This window comes from Triturus cristatus, chromosome 4_1 (genome assembly GCF_964204655.1).
Source record: "Triturus cristatus chromosome 4_1, aTriCri1.1, whole genome shotgun sequence".
In the NCBI taxonomy this organism is placed as follows: Eukaryota; Metazoa; Chordata; class Amphibia; order Caudata; family Salamandridae; genus Triturus; species Triturus cristatus.
The window spans coordinates 140,550,935-140,565,994 of record NC_140585.1 but is presented as its reverse complement, the minus strand read 5'-3'; the positions used below and the strand labels follow the sequence as shown (position 1 = coordinate 140,565,994).

The following is a 15,060-nucleotide window of genomic DNA, read 5'->3' as shown; positions in this document are numbered from 1 at the left end:
CAAGATTCCCAAGGTTCGGCGTCGACCGCGAGGAGCGCTACGTCGAGCCTGGAGTCGCAACAGACCCCACAAGTACAGTACCTTGAGAAACGAAGAAAACGAGGATCCACGGCGTCGAGATGTCGGCGTCGAGGTCGGCGTCGATCGTGCCTCGGAGTCGGGTCAATCCGCAGCGGTGTCGAGGGATGTCGGGCCGGAGCAGCGCTCACGGCGTCGAGAAGGGCGTCGAGTCGATGCGATCAGCAGCGGCGTCGGGACGGGGTCGCTTGGAGGTGGAGCCGATACTCACTCCTCACTGGCGTTGATACCGGCGTCGAGACGGGGTCACTTGGAGCCGGGGCCGATACCCACTGCTCACTGGCGTTGCTGCTGGCGTCGAGACTGCAGATTTTCCCTTGTGTACTGGAAACAACACTTTCCAGCAATTCAGCAATTCAGTAGATGGTGAAGTCCTTTGGCCCTGTGACTTCAACAGGAGACTGGCACTCTTCCAGTCCTGGGAGATTTCCTAGCAAGTGTTCAGAGAGTACACACCAAGTTCCTCTCTCCTTGTTCCTTGGCAAAAATAAAGAAGCAGCTTTCAGGTTCCTCCACAGCAAAATAGCACTCTGGCAGAAAGGGGAGGCAAGTCCTTAGATCAGCAGGCTTCTTGTCCTTGGTACAGGTTTCCTTGTCAGAAGTGATCTGAGTTCTTGGTTCAGGGGTCCTTCTCTTATACCCCTTTTTCCCTTTGTTCCCTTTGTCCAAGCAGGGAGATTCCCACCATCTCAGGTTTGTTGTGGGTGTTGCCAGGCAGAGGCACCTGGCCTATTCACTGAGCAGGGCAGAGTCCTCAGCCGCCCAGCGGGAGGCGGAGCCAGTATTGTCACTGGCAGGAGCAGGGCTATCAGTCGCCCAGCAGGAGGTGGAGCCAGTATGGTGTCAGGCAGGGCAGGCTACTCTTCCCTCACTCTATGTGTAAACGCCCCATTCACCCCACACTGACTCATTCAGACCTCTGGAGCCACCCAGCCCCTGACACACACACCAAACCAGCAGAGACCGGTAGATAGTTGGACAAGAAAATAGCCACTTTCTAAAAGTGCTATTTTCAAACATAGAATTTAAAAACCATCCATCCTAAAGGGTGTGTTATTAAATTCTGAGTTCAGGGATACTAAACTCGACTTGCTACCATGCTCCCTGAGTCAGATAGATTATAATGGAGTTAATAATCAGTCTGCCCAGTCTGGCCTATTGGAGGCAGGTAGCCCTTCAATAGTGAAAAACGAAAATGGCTGTAATTCACTATTAGGTCATGCCACACACATCAGGGCATGACCTACCTTTTACCAACAATGCACCCTGCCCTAGGGCCTACCATAGAGGTGTCTGAAATGTGGCAAAGTGAAGGTTTAGAGACTGGTAAGTAGGTTTCCTTACCAAGTCGACATGGCAGTCAGGGACTGCACGCAGACGCTGCGGTGGCAGGCCTGAGACACATTTTACACGCTGCTTCTGTGGGTGGCACAACCAGTGCTGCAAGCCCACCAGCAGCAGTTAACTTACACGCCCTTGGCACACGCAGTGCACTAGACTAGGGTCTGAACAGTAAGTCAACCAAGCCAATCATGGTAACACCAATCAATGTAACAATTTAACATAGGGAGCACTTGCACTGTGGCACTGATCAGCAGTGGCACAGTGCCCAAAGCAATAATCCAGCAAAAACATCGTAAACAGAGGAGGCAAACAGAAAAAAATGGAGGAGAGACTCATGCCAATGATGCCAGGTCTAACAAGGGCACGCTGCTGAAGCCAGCTGTGTCTGTAAGCCTCAAAGAGGCCAAACTGCTGAAGCCAGCTGTCTCTGTAAGCCTCAAAGAGGCCACACTGCTGATGGCAGGCGCCTTCGCTAAAGCAACAGTTGATGGACAGAATGCAGAACAATGTCATACATTCACCCCAGTACAGAGATCTGGGCCTAAATCCATTGTTTTTTTGCTCACCATGCCGTTCCAGTTTGAACCCAGCCATATGCAAATCAGTCTGTGCCTCACGGGAACAGTCCAGCCCGAACTGCCAAGCCAGGTCCTCCCTGGACTGGAAACAAGCAGGGTATGCCCAGACATGGGTCCCTTGCTCACTTTGCCACTGAATTCAAGCTAGCCTGGCTGATGACAGCTGTTAGCCAGAAACCGATCCCAGGATGCTTGTTTCCAATCCAGTGAAGACATGGCTTGGCAGTTTGGGCTGGACTGTTCCCAAGAGGCAGAGGGTAAAGGTTTGCATATGGCTGTGTCTGAACTGGGGTATCAAAGTGAGCTAAAGAACGATGATGGATTCAACCCAGATCTGTGACTGGAGGTGAGTGTCTGAAAAGTTTCAGCGCTCCGCCCATCATCTCCTTGTGTTTGCTTTAGGCGCCTCTGCTAGCCATAGACAGGGTTAATTGCTGTCGGCAGACACCTCTGCTAGTCACAGACAGGTAGGAGGCACTGCTGACTGATAGCCTTGTTAACCACAGACAGGCCCCAATGCTGACCAGAGGCTGACTCTATCAGCAGCAGAGGGCCTCTCTACTGACCACAGTCATCTTTGCTCTTCCACTGTCTGAAGACTGCTGTCTCTCCTGAGCTGTTGCCTCCTCCAGAATTTCCCTCTGCCTCGATGTAGGCACCTGCTGAGCCTGGTCTGGTGCCTACTTTGTAAATACTCAACAAATAGTGGGCATTTGTCACCCTACTGACCCCAGTGACCTCTGCTTCCCCACTCTCTGCAGACTGTGCACTCTCTCCTGGGTTCTTGCTTGCTCCAGAATGTCACCGTCTAGATTTAGACATCTGCTGAGCCAGGTCCGTAGATGCTTAATAAAAAAAGTTAACGAGAGTTGGCATTTGTTCGTCCTTGGTTCCTTTTGCTGCACACACATCTTTGTGCTGTAGTTCAACAGTCACAGGCTCTAGGCTCATAAATTAACGAATCGTGTTTGATCACTGTTTAGCCATTTGAAGGAGCGATGAAAAGGTGAGTTTTTTTGTCACACCTCTAAGTTTTTAGGTCTCGCCTGAGCCAGCGCTTTAGCGCTGGTCTCGCGAGAGCTTTTGTAAAAGGGGGATCTGGAAGTGCAAACTAGTGCTTTTCAGGCCTCCAAATACAGTGCATGTGCGCCGGGCGCGCGCACCATTTGGCACCCTGAAAAGCACTGCCTGATCACTTTCGCGGCCGCTTTGATGTCCTCAGTAAACCGTGCGGCCACTGAGGACATCAAAGCGGCCGCGAAATTGATCACCATTTGCCACCCCCTCCCTTATCCCACTTCCTGCTTGTTCCCCATGTTCCCTGATCTTTTTCACTGGGCGTGAATGATTTACCTCCCAGCACCATGCCTCGCTGCCTCTTCCTGCAGACACATAGGTTGTGTTAACAACCAATTCCATTTGCGTTGGCACTTGGGACAAGCTGAGTGGTATTTGCCCCTGCACTTATTACAAACAAACTATTTGTCGATGTGTAAATTACATGTGAAGCAATATTTGTTCACAAATTTTCAGTACCCGAAAATGTTCACCCAAAGTACTCCATTACTCTCGAACTAGGTCTGCGCTCTACAAGCGCTCTACATACATACATAATGGAACTAATTGCCCAGAAGTTGTACACAAGGCCATAGAAGGTCAAACTGCAGCATCCGAGTCCATCGGATCAGTGTTTTGTTTGCAATGATGCATGCCAGTCTCCCCCCTGTGCCCTTCAATCACATGTGAGAACTGTCGCACGAACAGCAGAAAAACACAAAAGACATCACCCGATGACTGCTCGGCAAAGGCCTGCCAATTGTGCCTACCACTGCAGTAAGATATCCATCGCCACGCTGCAGCTGCGTTCAGTGTGACAGGAGCACCACCACAGTCTGTGAACGTCTTCAGCACTCTTGACCCTCCCCCCACCCAGCTATGGTGAAACAGTCAATAAAAACGTACAAAAGCTTATTTTCATTGGCAATCTCTGCTTCGGCTGATCAGATCACTGCAGTCACATAGCTAAAGGCCCATTGCCTAGCTGCCCCCCCCCCCCCTAAACAACGGGGAGGGTGCGGGGTTAGCATCTGTTGGTGACTGATAACAGAGCTATTCTTAGCTAGGAACCCCCCCCCCTGCAATCACTGAGCAGCTACCTACGTCATCGGCTCATCCTCAGTGGCAAATCCCCGAAATGTCACATTCACGCTCCTCTTCTTCCTGGCTGCTCCTTTCTGACATTCCCATGGCTGCAGGCACAGGAAAGCATGAAGGAAGAAAGCAAGCAAGGCTGGTATATTGGAAGGAGGGGAGCCAGCCCGCCGCACATGGGAGCTTCACGGGGAATCTGGAGATGTTCAGAAGATGCTCTTTTCATTATTTTGTTATGTTTGTATTCAGAAATCGCACAATTTTGTCATGTTAGCTGATTGTTCTGCTGTTTCTGTGTTATGTGCACACTTTGAAAGCGCCTCTTATGAAGGCGGTGCAACAGGAGGTGTGGGTGGAGGTTGTGGGCACTGGCACTCCTTATAGGGACCAGAACAGTGGTTTTCATCAGCAGCTTTTCACCCAGAGCAAGAGAAGGTGGAAGAGAAAGGAAAACTGTGGCAAAGGGGGAAGGCTGGGACCACCAAAGCCAATAGGCATGGCAAAAACATGTAAACACACATACTCACAAATGCAACCTATTCACAAAAATGACATTTACAAACCCCTCAGCCTTTGGCCTGTACGTGAGATGTCATGTGCGCCTCAGTGGAAACAATGCACCGCAAGGACAGATAGTTGGAAAAGAGAACTAGTTTCAGATCCAAACATAGATGGGCCGTAAGCACTTCAGGCTAGCCTTTGCTGCAACCTCAGGTCACTGACCTGTTACTTTACGTCATGACCGGGCGCCTCACGGAAAGGCATAGGTGTCTTTAATTTTTATTGTTTTTTGTTCATCTTGTTTTCAGAGTAGAGTAATCTTACCAAGCATCAAACTGCCTGTAGCAAGAAGAAATTTAGACGGACTTAAGATCTCACCAAGAGGCCTAGCTTTTTGTTTCAAAATGCCTATCTGCCAGAGTTTGTGACCGGAACACGGGGCGCCATTCATTGCCTGCCCTCCCGGACACGTGCTTGTGCTCTGAAATTCACGCCAGACTCACTCTTCTTTTTACGAAAAAAATGTACAATTGGAATTAGCGTGTGCAGGAAAGGCAATGTGCTGGCTATTGAGCACGTTGCTTATAGAAAGCACTACCTAGCAAGCGGCGGGTGGGTTGATTCCAGTCCCCAGCACTGGTAACAAGAGCCCCATTTTCTGTTTGCGGGCGTACCAGACCCTCCTTCTCCATTGGCCGGCTGTTTGCCTGCATGTTTGCAGCAGCGTTTTCACTGTCTTTGTCTGTCTTGCCAAGGGGGCAGCAGAGAGCGAATCCGAAAGGCACCTCCATGGCGCCGTAAAGCAGCCCCCCTCCCCCAGTGGCATATTGCATTGCAGTCCCATGGCCAAGCCAACAAGCATTGGCATACCCAATAGGTCTTGCCTTTGGGACCTTATAAGTGTTTAGCTATGCAACAGTTGATTTTGTTGCAACAAGGATAGTGTGCTGCATAAATAAATACTTATACGGTTCCAAAAGCGAGACCTATTGGCTATGCCAATGCTTGTTTTTGTTAGGGATGATACTTTCATTTCTTCCCTTATCACAGATTGCCAAGTGTTCTGTGCTGTTTATAATCCGCTCACGACATTTCTTCTTGTATATCCTGTTGGTAACTCTGTCGACCGACCGGTCCCGCCCCCTATAGTTTAGCTTAAAAAAAGCGCAGATTTGCATTTTCCATTCTGAATCACAGCGGCATGTGCCTAAAATATAAAACGTGAACGCTTAATTATTTTGCTGAATTTTTTTAATTTTATGGTATCCTGGTTAACACATTATCCACATTGTGAAAAATCTGACTTCGCTCTTTTCCATTTCTTCGGATAACCTTCTCTTCTCGTTCCTCCTCCGTTTCTCGAAGCGATTGGTGTCAGAGGACAGGCAATGGGGATAGAAAAGCACATAGATCAAAACCGGTGGTGTTTGTTGGTATGTGGCACAAATGTACCATGTTTTAGTATCAATCATTTATTGAATCACTCTGACAAAAGTGACTTCACTTTATGAGCTTCTTACTTGTGTTCAACTTGAACATTAATAGTGAGACAGCATAACAATAATAAAAAAACAAGCAAAGCAATGATAGTGAGACAGTATGCTGCACTTTCTATATGAACCTTTGTCACTTAAATTTCTTCAGTCTCCCTGGTGGTCTAGTGGTTAGGATTCGGCGCTCTCACCGCCGCGGCCCGGGTTCGATTCCCGGTCAGGGAAGATGTTATTTTCTTTCAATTATAATTTATTGAAGCAGTGTTTTGCTAAATTACTTTATGATTTTGGTAATAATTTATTTTCTACATTGTGGCGGCTTCTTTAAGCAAACATGCAAAGGGGAAAGAATAGCGAAGAGTTAAGATACATTAATGACATAGAAAACAGACTAGAACGAGCATTGTTTCCTGTTTGTCACTGTTCTTTAACCAGTATTGTATGTCACTGTGCCAAGTGTCCAAGGACAAACCATACGATGGCGACGAGAGCTCTGCTGGTCTGTGTCGTCTGTCCTGACACGAGTGGTAGAGGTAACAGCGTCAGACTTTCAGTCACTTTTTTATTTTAATTAAAATGGCAGCAGAGCCTGTCTTCTTTCTTTCTCTGGCAGAAATCCTCTCCCCGGCTGGGCAGCAGTCACAGGAGGTCAATGCGCGTGTAATATGCCTCAACCCTTCGATAAATCTTCTTCGGTCCAGGTCAGCATCTCCCCTTCCGCCCCTGCCTTAACATCCCCACCCACCATATACAACTTTCCAGCCAATCCCTGTGTTTCCTTGCCTCGGTGTTTCCTGCTATATATGTTTAAACGCCCATCCGTATGACGTTTGGCTCCAGGACGAGAAGGGTCACCCTTACCGCCCAGGACACTACTCCTGTGACCCCCGTCTCTTTGGCTTCTTGTCCATTACCTGTGTGGTTCAACTCCGCCTCTATGCCCCGTCTGCCCCATCACCTTCCACAGGACTCCACACCTCTGCCCTTAGACCACGTATGCTTCACTCCCACCGTGTGACAGAGTGCGCTGGCGGCTAGAGTGCTTCCCAGTCCCAGACACGGAGACTGAAACGTGGAAAAAAAGAGAGGGTGAGTCGAAAGAAAATGTGTCTGATAAAAGGGAAATAACCACGAGAGGGCACTGCGAGGGACACCCAGCTGCCCGAGAGAGCCCTGGCACGGTGGAAATAAATCCAGAGCAATGAAGGTGGACGTGGTAACAGGGCAGATAGTGAAGGGGCGTGCTGCGGTGTCACTAAGTAATTGTGCGCAGCAGGCAGTGCGAACATAAACTAAAGCTCACTGCTGAGCAGTGGTAGAGGCACCAGGAGGGAGCAGTGGAAACTGGAAGGAATCTGTGTGTGGGCATGGTCTGCAGCCTGTCAATGCAGAGGAAGAAAACTATTGGGAAAATTGAACGCGAAAGATAATGTCGTGTGGTTCAATATCTCTTTGTATAAAGTGCGCACGCAGCGTTCTTTCAGAAGCCCGGATAGCTCAGTCGGTAGAGCATCAGACTTTTAATCTGAGGGTCCAGGGTTCAAGTCCCTGTTCGGGCGGTAGTGTTTTTATCTAATATTATTTTCTTATTTATTTTTGAAAACAGCAGGGAGTTTATTTTTTATTTGACCAGCTAGTCGCTTCACTTTTCGCGAATACTCGTGCGGTTCTTCGTTCTGCCGTCTCTCGCTGGTGTTTTGACTGTCACACACGGCTCAGCAGCGCCACCTGTTGCCCAGTAGAGCGCACACCCGTTTCTTTCACGTGTTGCCATCAGAAATGCTACAGCGAATGCACATAACGTGTGAAAACAAAAAGAAATCGCAAAGCACAGAAACTAAGTGCACCTGATGTACTTTATGCGGTAAAGCAGCGGCGTCTCTGGGCGTGCACTTTAGGCGGTCATTTCTCCAGTTGCAACATCCCTCAAAATTAAGGGGTGCTTCAAAGAAAACTACCCAAAGCTGTCAAGTTTTCAGATTGCTTATGTTTGCCATTTCCATGGTGTCAGTGCGCTTATCAGTGACATACAATTGCAAAAGCTGACACTTAGGGGCATATTAACAAGGCGGCGATATGAAATTATCGTCGCTTTTTATCGCCCGGTTTGCGCGTTATTAACAACGCGCATCGCCGAGGCGATAAAAATTCCAGAGATAGTTGGGATATCGCTGTTTTCCATGGTGGAAAACGGCGATATCCTAGATGATAGGGCCTGTGGTCTTAGCCACAAAATCCACCCCCCATGTTAAGTATGCCTTAGTCAGGAATTTAACAGACGTTAAATTCCTGCGTTAAGGCATAGTTAACGCGATTTAAAAAATCGCTACCCTCCCTTGTTAATATCGCGAAGCTGCCTTCGCAATATTTTCCCAAGGGAGTCTTGTCAGGCACACCTCCTTTGCATCTCATTAGCGATGCGATCGGAGGCGTGCTGCAAACGAGCGCTAAGTCAGCAAGACACGCGATAGGCAGGAGGGGCAATGCTCTGTCTTATATTTTGTGTAATACAATTTTAACCCCTTCAGCGCTCATGACGGAGTCACTCCGTCATGAGCCACGGGTGCCGTGTGCTCATGACGGAGTGGTTCCGTCATGCTGCGGCCGTTGGCCGCCGCTCCTCCCACGCTGCGCTGATTCCCCGCCTGTGCGGGGGATTAGCGCAGTGGGCGGAGTCATGACGGAACCACTCCGTCATGAGCACAGCTCAACCGTGGCTCATGGCGGAGTGGCTCCGTCATGAGCACAACGCCACCGCGCTGCCCCCAAAACCCCCCCAGCGCTGCGGCAGAATTCCTGCCGCAGCCAAGGGGTTAAACCATGTGAGTATTCACAGTGTTTTTAGTCACAGGTTGTGACCTTGTGGCACCATAATACAGGCGTCACTATTTCTCAGTGTGCCAAGCAGGACTCAGTTCTGTTTCCCTCTGGTTTCACCCGAAATCCCTGCAGTGACTGCATTAAACAAGTGAGATGAAATAGATTCCTGCCTACACGGTGAACAGGAGATGTGATCCTTGGCAGCCCTTTTGGATTGATGCGCTGTCAGTGATAGATTTTCTTTTTATGCCATATGTCCCACCCGCCCACTGCCCCATATTTATTCAGTAGGTCGGGCAGATGAAATCATTCTGACGTTCTGCCCATGTGTGATCCTGAGCAGAGGCTTATACACACCGTGCTTTTATATAGATGCTACGTTTTGGAAGCCCTAATGAAACCACTGGTGTCCCACTCTAAGCCACCAAGACCAGTGCCCTGCTTGTATATGCTTCGACACAGCACAGGCTATTTCCACCCCAGCTGCCCACTTGTGTCTGGGGGAAGCACACCCATGAAGGATACCTAAAAGAGAACAACACCGAATGTGTTCTTCAGTAGGAGAGAATGGATGCACTCTCCACAGTGTGTCTGCCCCATTGATGTGCACAAAAAGGCTTTCCAAAAAGCGGAGAAGCACATCTGCACATGCCTAAGATCTGCACATGTCGTCTGAAACTCTGAAATGCACACACATTGTCTGAAATAAGACCTCTGGTACACTGGTTCACACACTGAAATATAAAATCGTCAGTGTCCATCTATAATGTTTGTGTCTAAAATGTAAACTCATGTCTGCATATACACACACCACTTCACATATGAACGTACAAGATTAAACAACTACAGTTTAGGGGCAGTAGAGATAAAATACCAACATACTACAAAAGAAAAGAATATTTTAAAAACTTGCAATTCAGGACAGCAACAAACCTGCACTCAAGGCTCCTCCGCGCCTACATTAAATCACCTAGTGTGTGTTCTCTGGCACGAGGACCTGCGACCTACTTAATAACTGTTCTTTCTTACTCCTGTTAACCACAGGTGTAGAAGACAAGGGGCCGCGGTAGTGATGCCTCAGGTACTGGTGAAGCTCTTAAGTTATCATTCTGAGTGTAGGTAGCTCACCTGTGTTTTCCTTTGCATTGCTACTTGTAGCCCTGCTTAGCGTTTACGCCCTGAAAACGAAACCAGAAATAATTACCATGAAAATAAAAATCATACATGAGAAACGACACCCTCACGTGTCACAGCAGACAAATTCAGATCCCTGATAGAGCTTGTAACTAGTTTGTCCTTCTCACTGACCCCACTGTGCTGTTTTACCTTCTGCAGTCTGTCACTCACGTTTGCCCAGAGGCACCGGGCTCGAAGCTCTCACCTCGGGCTGCTCCGTTCGGCGGCTGCCAAGTCCAGAGAGAGGAGGCTGGCAGTAAACTGTCCTGGCCAGCTGTTCCTGAGGTGCCAGTGCTAGCAGGCTTGAGGCAGGTCAGATCTCAACACCCTCATTAGAAGCCTCGCCCGTGCTGGAAGGCCCAGCAGCCACACAGGAGCCTCAGAGAGGCTGACGGGGCTGGCAGGGGAGCACAATATATATCTGCACACAGGAAAGCTACAATGCATCCCCGTGTGCCATGCACATGTCAGAACCCCACTAGGCTTACCTGGGATGCTCGTGGGGCTATCTCGCAGGGATGACGCGGACAACCTCCACCGTCCCCCTCCTTACCCTATCAAAGTGGACATACAGACCAAGGCAAGGATGGGACCAGGGGAAGGAGTCAAAAGGTGGTGGGAAGGGACGACGTCTGGGAAGACCTGGTGAGGGCACTTGTCTCAGTATCGCCAGCTACATAAAAGAGGAACCAACCGGTTAGTGCGCCTGCCCACACTTCTAGCTTGGTCATACACACAACACTCACACCAATACAAGGAACGTTGAGTAAAGGTCAGTATAGTCACCTGAAACAAAGGTTGGAGAAGGAACAACTCGAGGACAGGCACGATATACCCAGTGCTTTAAATGGGCTGGTACTCACAGGTACTGAGTACCGGCACTTCTATTTTTTATCACTCTGAGTACCGGCACTTCTCTACTGCCGTGGAGAGTACCGGTACTCATGAAGGGTAGGCGCATTGGCCGCTAGTGGTGGTTGCCTGTCTCTTTGACAGCCAATGCACTTGTATAGCCCTGAGCTGAGCCCCCGCTGAACTACTCAGCGTGGGCTCCTTAGCATGAAATTCGGGTGTTCGCCGTCATGCTGTGTAAGGAATCGAGGCAGCCCAGTGACAGCACAATGAGGAAATCCATGGGGGGTAAGGAGGTTAAAGGGGCTTTAACCCCTTCTGTGCCCCGCCCTTTCCACGCCCTGTGCCGGGCGTTTCATTAGCGGGCGGGGTTCATGACGAGATAGTCTCGTCATGGGCACAGCGCAACCGCTCTCCATGACGAGACTATCTCGTCATGGGCACTGAAGGGGTTAATCCCACCTGATTCTTTTGTGTGCGCGCCTGCCTATGTTTGTCTGTTTGCCTGCTTGTGTGTGCGTGTTTTTGTGTGAGAGAAAAAGGAGAAAAATATTACTACACAAGGAAATGTTAAATTATCACTGTGTTTAACTTTCGTTTTGTATAACGAATTCACCTGTTTTGTTTATAGAAACACATTTCTCGTGTTTTGGTATGTGCTGCAACTAGTATATAAGTCAGTAAGCTTCCCATGTCTTGCCTTTAGCCCCGCCCCTAGCCCCGCCCACTCACCACATTTAAATGAGTACCTGCACTATATTATTCCCATTTAAAGCACTGGATATACCCCAGTTCCTGAAGCACTGGAAGAAGATGACATCAGCGTTCCAAACGTCAGTGAAGGGAGAAGGAAGGGTTGCCACACTCACCTGCGTGGCAGCAGGGTAGAAAAACAAGGAAGACTCCTAGGTGGTGAGGAGAACAAAGGAAACCACAATCACGCGTTCCCTCTGCGTGTCGTGGTGTCTCTAAGCAAGGCGCTCCTGTGCTGTGGGGGACCAAACAAGAAGCAGCCACCACGCGTTCCCTGTGCGTGTCGCGCTGTAACAAAATAAGGCGCTCCTGCGCTGTGGGGGACCAAACAAGAAGCAGCAACCATGCGTTTCCTGTGCGTGTCGCGCTGTAACAAAATAAGGCACCCCTGCACCGCAAAGGCAAACAATATGTAACAAAATAAGGCGCTCCTGCGCCACGGGGAGAAGTCAAGAAACCTGTGACCACGCGTATAATGCGTGTCACGGTCTAGGCGTCAGAGAACCTTGGGGCTGTTGTCAGCAGGGAGAATGCCAACATGCAGTGGCAAGGGCGGAGGTCTCGGGCTCATCGGGAACTCCAAGGCGTCCGTAGGCTGGTCGTGGGTCGCATGGGCAGGCTCATCAGGAACAGTACTGGAAGCACCGAAGGGTAGAGTACCGCGGCTTTATGCGGTCTCACCCGGTAGTACATCTCACCAGACTGAGTGCGCTTCCTTGTTGGAGCACTAGCCGCTGACCTGCCGTGCCGTCCTGCGCACCAACCATAGACCGGAAACTGCCAAACGTACCACCACACGCACCACTACTCTTCCCTGGCTGGAACCATGACAGTACCCATGTCAACAAGCCCTCCAGGTACCGTTGCCGGCAGGCAAAATTCATTCCCAGGCAGAGTGGCAGTGTGGAGATTCGGTGCTGCACTCAAGGTAATTATGGAGCGCCTAATGATCCCCAAAGCATGTCAGGGAGCTATATATGTGTGTGGCCAATGCATTTTAGTGGGGTGATGCGGACACCCGCATTAAAATGCGTTAGCCTAACTCCTGATGCATAGTACTTGGCAGGGCTGACTTCCGTAATATCTAAGTAAATTGGATTTAAACTTCCTTTGAGCCATACCCATATTTGACCAAAATGTAATTTACGTAAAAGTATAATAGCGCTTCAAACAAAGACGCACATTGGCAGTTCATATCAAAGCACCCAAGATCATCCCTGACTGTATTTCCCATAGCTGCCGAGCTTAAAATTGCTTATGTGTGGCATTACCATGGTTTAAGTGAGTTTCTGTGTGACAGTATGAGTGAAACGTAATTGCGATTAAACTAAGCAGAAGAATACCTGCAAAGATAAAAATCAGAAACGACACCAGTGGGTGCCACAGTAATCGCTACAAGTACCACTTATTTATTGTTCAAATGCACTTGCACTGTGGCAGTGCTGCTACTGGTGGCCCACTGCCATTGAATGTGAACTTACCTGCATCTGCAGAGAGCAGGGACTACCCACCATCAGAATCATGAAGCAGGGCACACCGCCCCGATGTTTAACCATGACAGCTGTTAATCGTTCCATGGACCCTTCATACATGCCAACATTTTAGAGGATGCATGCGGGAGATTTTTGAAAAAAAAGTCTGGAGAATGTATTTTCCGCAGAAGCAGAGTCAATCTGTCTGAATTGGATCTATTGGCATGTATGCTGACAGACAATCAGCATTTCATTTTTGGAGGTTTAATAACATAGCACAAAGGTTGGAGTCCTAACCTCTGTTTTTTGTATGCACTTCCAGGAGATCATGACTCAGCAATCCCAATCAGGGTTCCGCATGCAGGAATCGGGAGGCGGGAGACTAGCCTTGGAATGGGTGGGCTCCCGTCTGGAGTGCATGCTCATCATGTGTCCTGGCTGCGGAGCCTAAATGCCAAGCTTCAGAGTCTTTCTCAGAGTGCTGATAAATAGCTTTTCACGCTTGTGGCACACAAAGAATGACTGGTGGTGAGCTCAGAGGAACTCTCTAAATTGTGTGACAAAATGTGCCAGTGCGGGAATGACTGACGATTTGCGTTAGTCTGACCCATGATGCATAGCTCTTGGCAGGGCTAATTTTCAATAACTAATAATTTGCACAATAAACAGGGGTTCCATTTTCGGCTGCTAGCTGGCCTTTACGGTATGTGGGTGTTGTGTCAGCAGTAGCGTGCGGTGTGTACCCCAAAACAGGCGCTTCATGCTGGGGTAGAGGGAACAAGCATACTTCGTTTCAACTCTCCTCCTAGGAGGAGGCTGCTGTAGCACGGTGGCGTCCTTGGAAGAGTGTTGACATGAAGTATGTTTGTCTCAGGTCAATGGCAGCACCGCCCGTATGTGCGATTAGTGTGCAACTCGCCCCACAGACCAAAACCTGCTACAGCACAACTGAGGCCTCATACTCAAGATTCCTTCCAAAAATACCTAATAATAAAACAGCAAGAAACACAACACCTTCCAAAAGGCACAATTCCAGCTAAGGACCCCATCGCACATGACAGTTCTCCCCACCTTTATGTCACTCAGTCCTGATACTTCGTGGGGGCCTGCGAATGAACCCCCAGATGATAGCTGGTTGCTGTCTCCCAACGGGGAACTGGGAACTGTTTGAAAGTCTCTCTCGCAGAGACTCTGACCATGCTCCAGTGGGGAGTTTGACCCATGAGACAACCACCTCAGAATTCCCACATGGCCGGCTTCCCAGAGAAGATGACTTAGGCAGTTCCACAGACTCCGATCATCTGAATTTCTTCAAAAGAGACACATTCCGGGTAACTCTGTCATGGTCATGACAAGCCATTAACATGGTACTGTGCGCTTGGGCAACTTTCCATGGCTCATGTTCGATCGGAAAGTGGAACTTGCTGCCTAGGTTATTTTCATGGACCATAACCAGACATGCCAACTCACACGGTGCCATTGTGTATCAGAAGATTACGGCTCCCTTCACATGTTCACCCAGTGAGGAACCAAAATCACAGGCTTGCAGGAAGGACGAGCTGGAAAGCACCGTAAGAGTGGGTTTGCAGCTGGTATTTGGTGGGTGTAAGCAGCTGATGCTCTTCAAGAGGTGTGAAAACACCCTAGGATATCAACAACAGCCCCAGCAACTTTGTTAATTTGTTTTTTTTGGGGAGGTGGTGGAGGGAATAGTGCGTCTTAGGTAACTCTCAGCGCGAGGTCCAACCACCACCGAGGCTCCACCTCTCACGTCACACTTTGAAATGTATGTGTCATTTGGCAGGTCTGCATTATGAATCCCCCACTTGCAGACAGTCTGTC

The 15,060-nt window shown here is 49.2% G+C and overlaps 2 non-coding genes across 2 annotated transcripts; both read left to right on the top strand.

Moving 5' to 3' along the window:
* The first annotated feature begins 6,298 nt into the window (after nucleotides 1-6,298).
* TRNAE-CUC (transfer RNA glutamic acid (anticodon CUC)) lies at nucleotides 6,299-6,370 on the top strand. The gene has a single exon. It is a non-coding gene; the product is annotated as a tRNA-Glu (tRNA).
* Nucleotides 6,371-7,631: 1,261 nt separating this feature from the next.
* Nucleotides 7,632-7,704, top strand: TRNAK-UUU (transfer RNA lysine (anticodon UUU)). The gene has a single exon. It is a non-coding gene; the product is annotated as a tRNA-Lys (tRNA).
* Nucleotides 7,705-15,060: the final 7,356 nt, after the last annotated feature.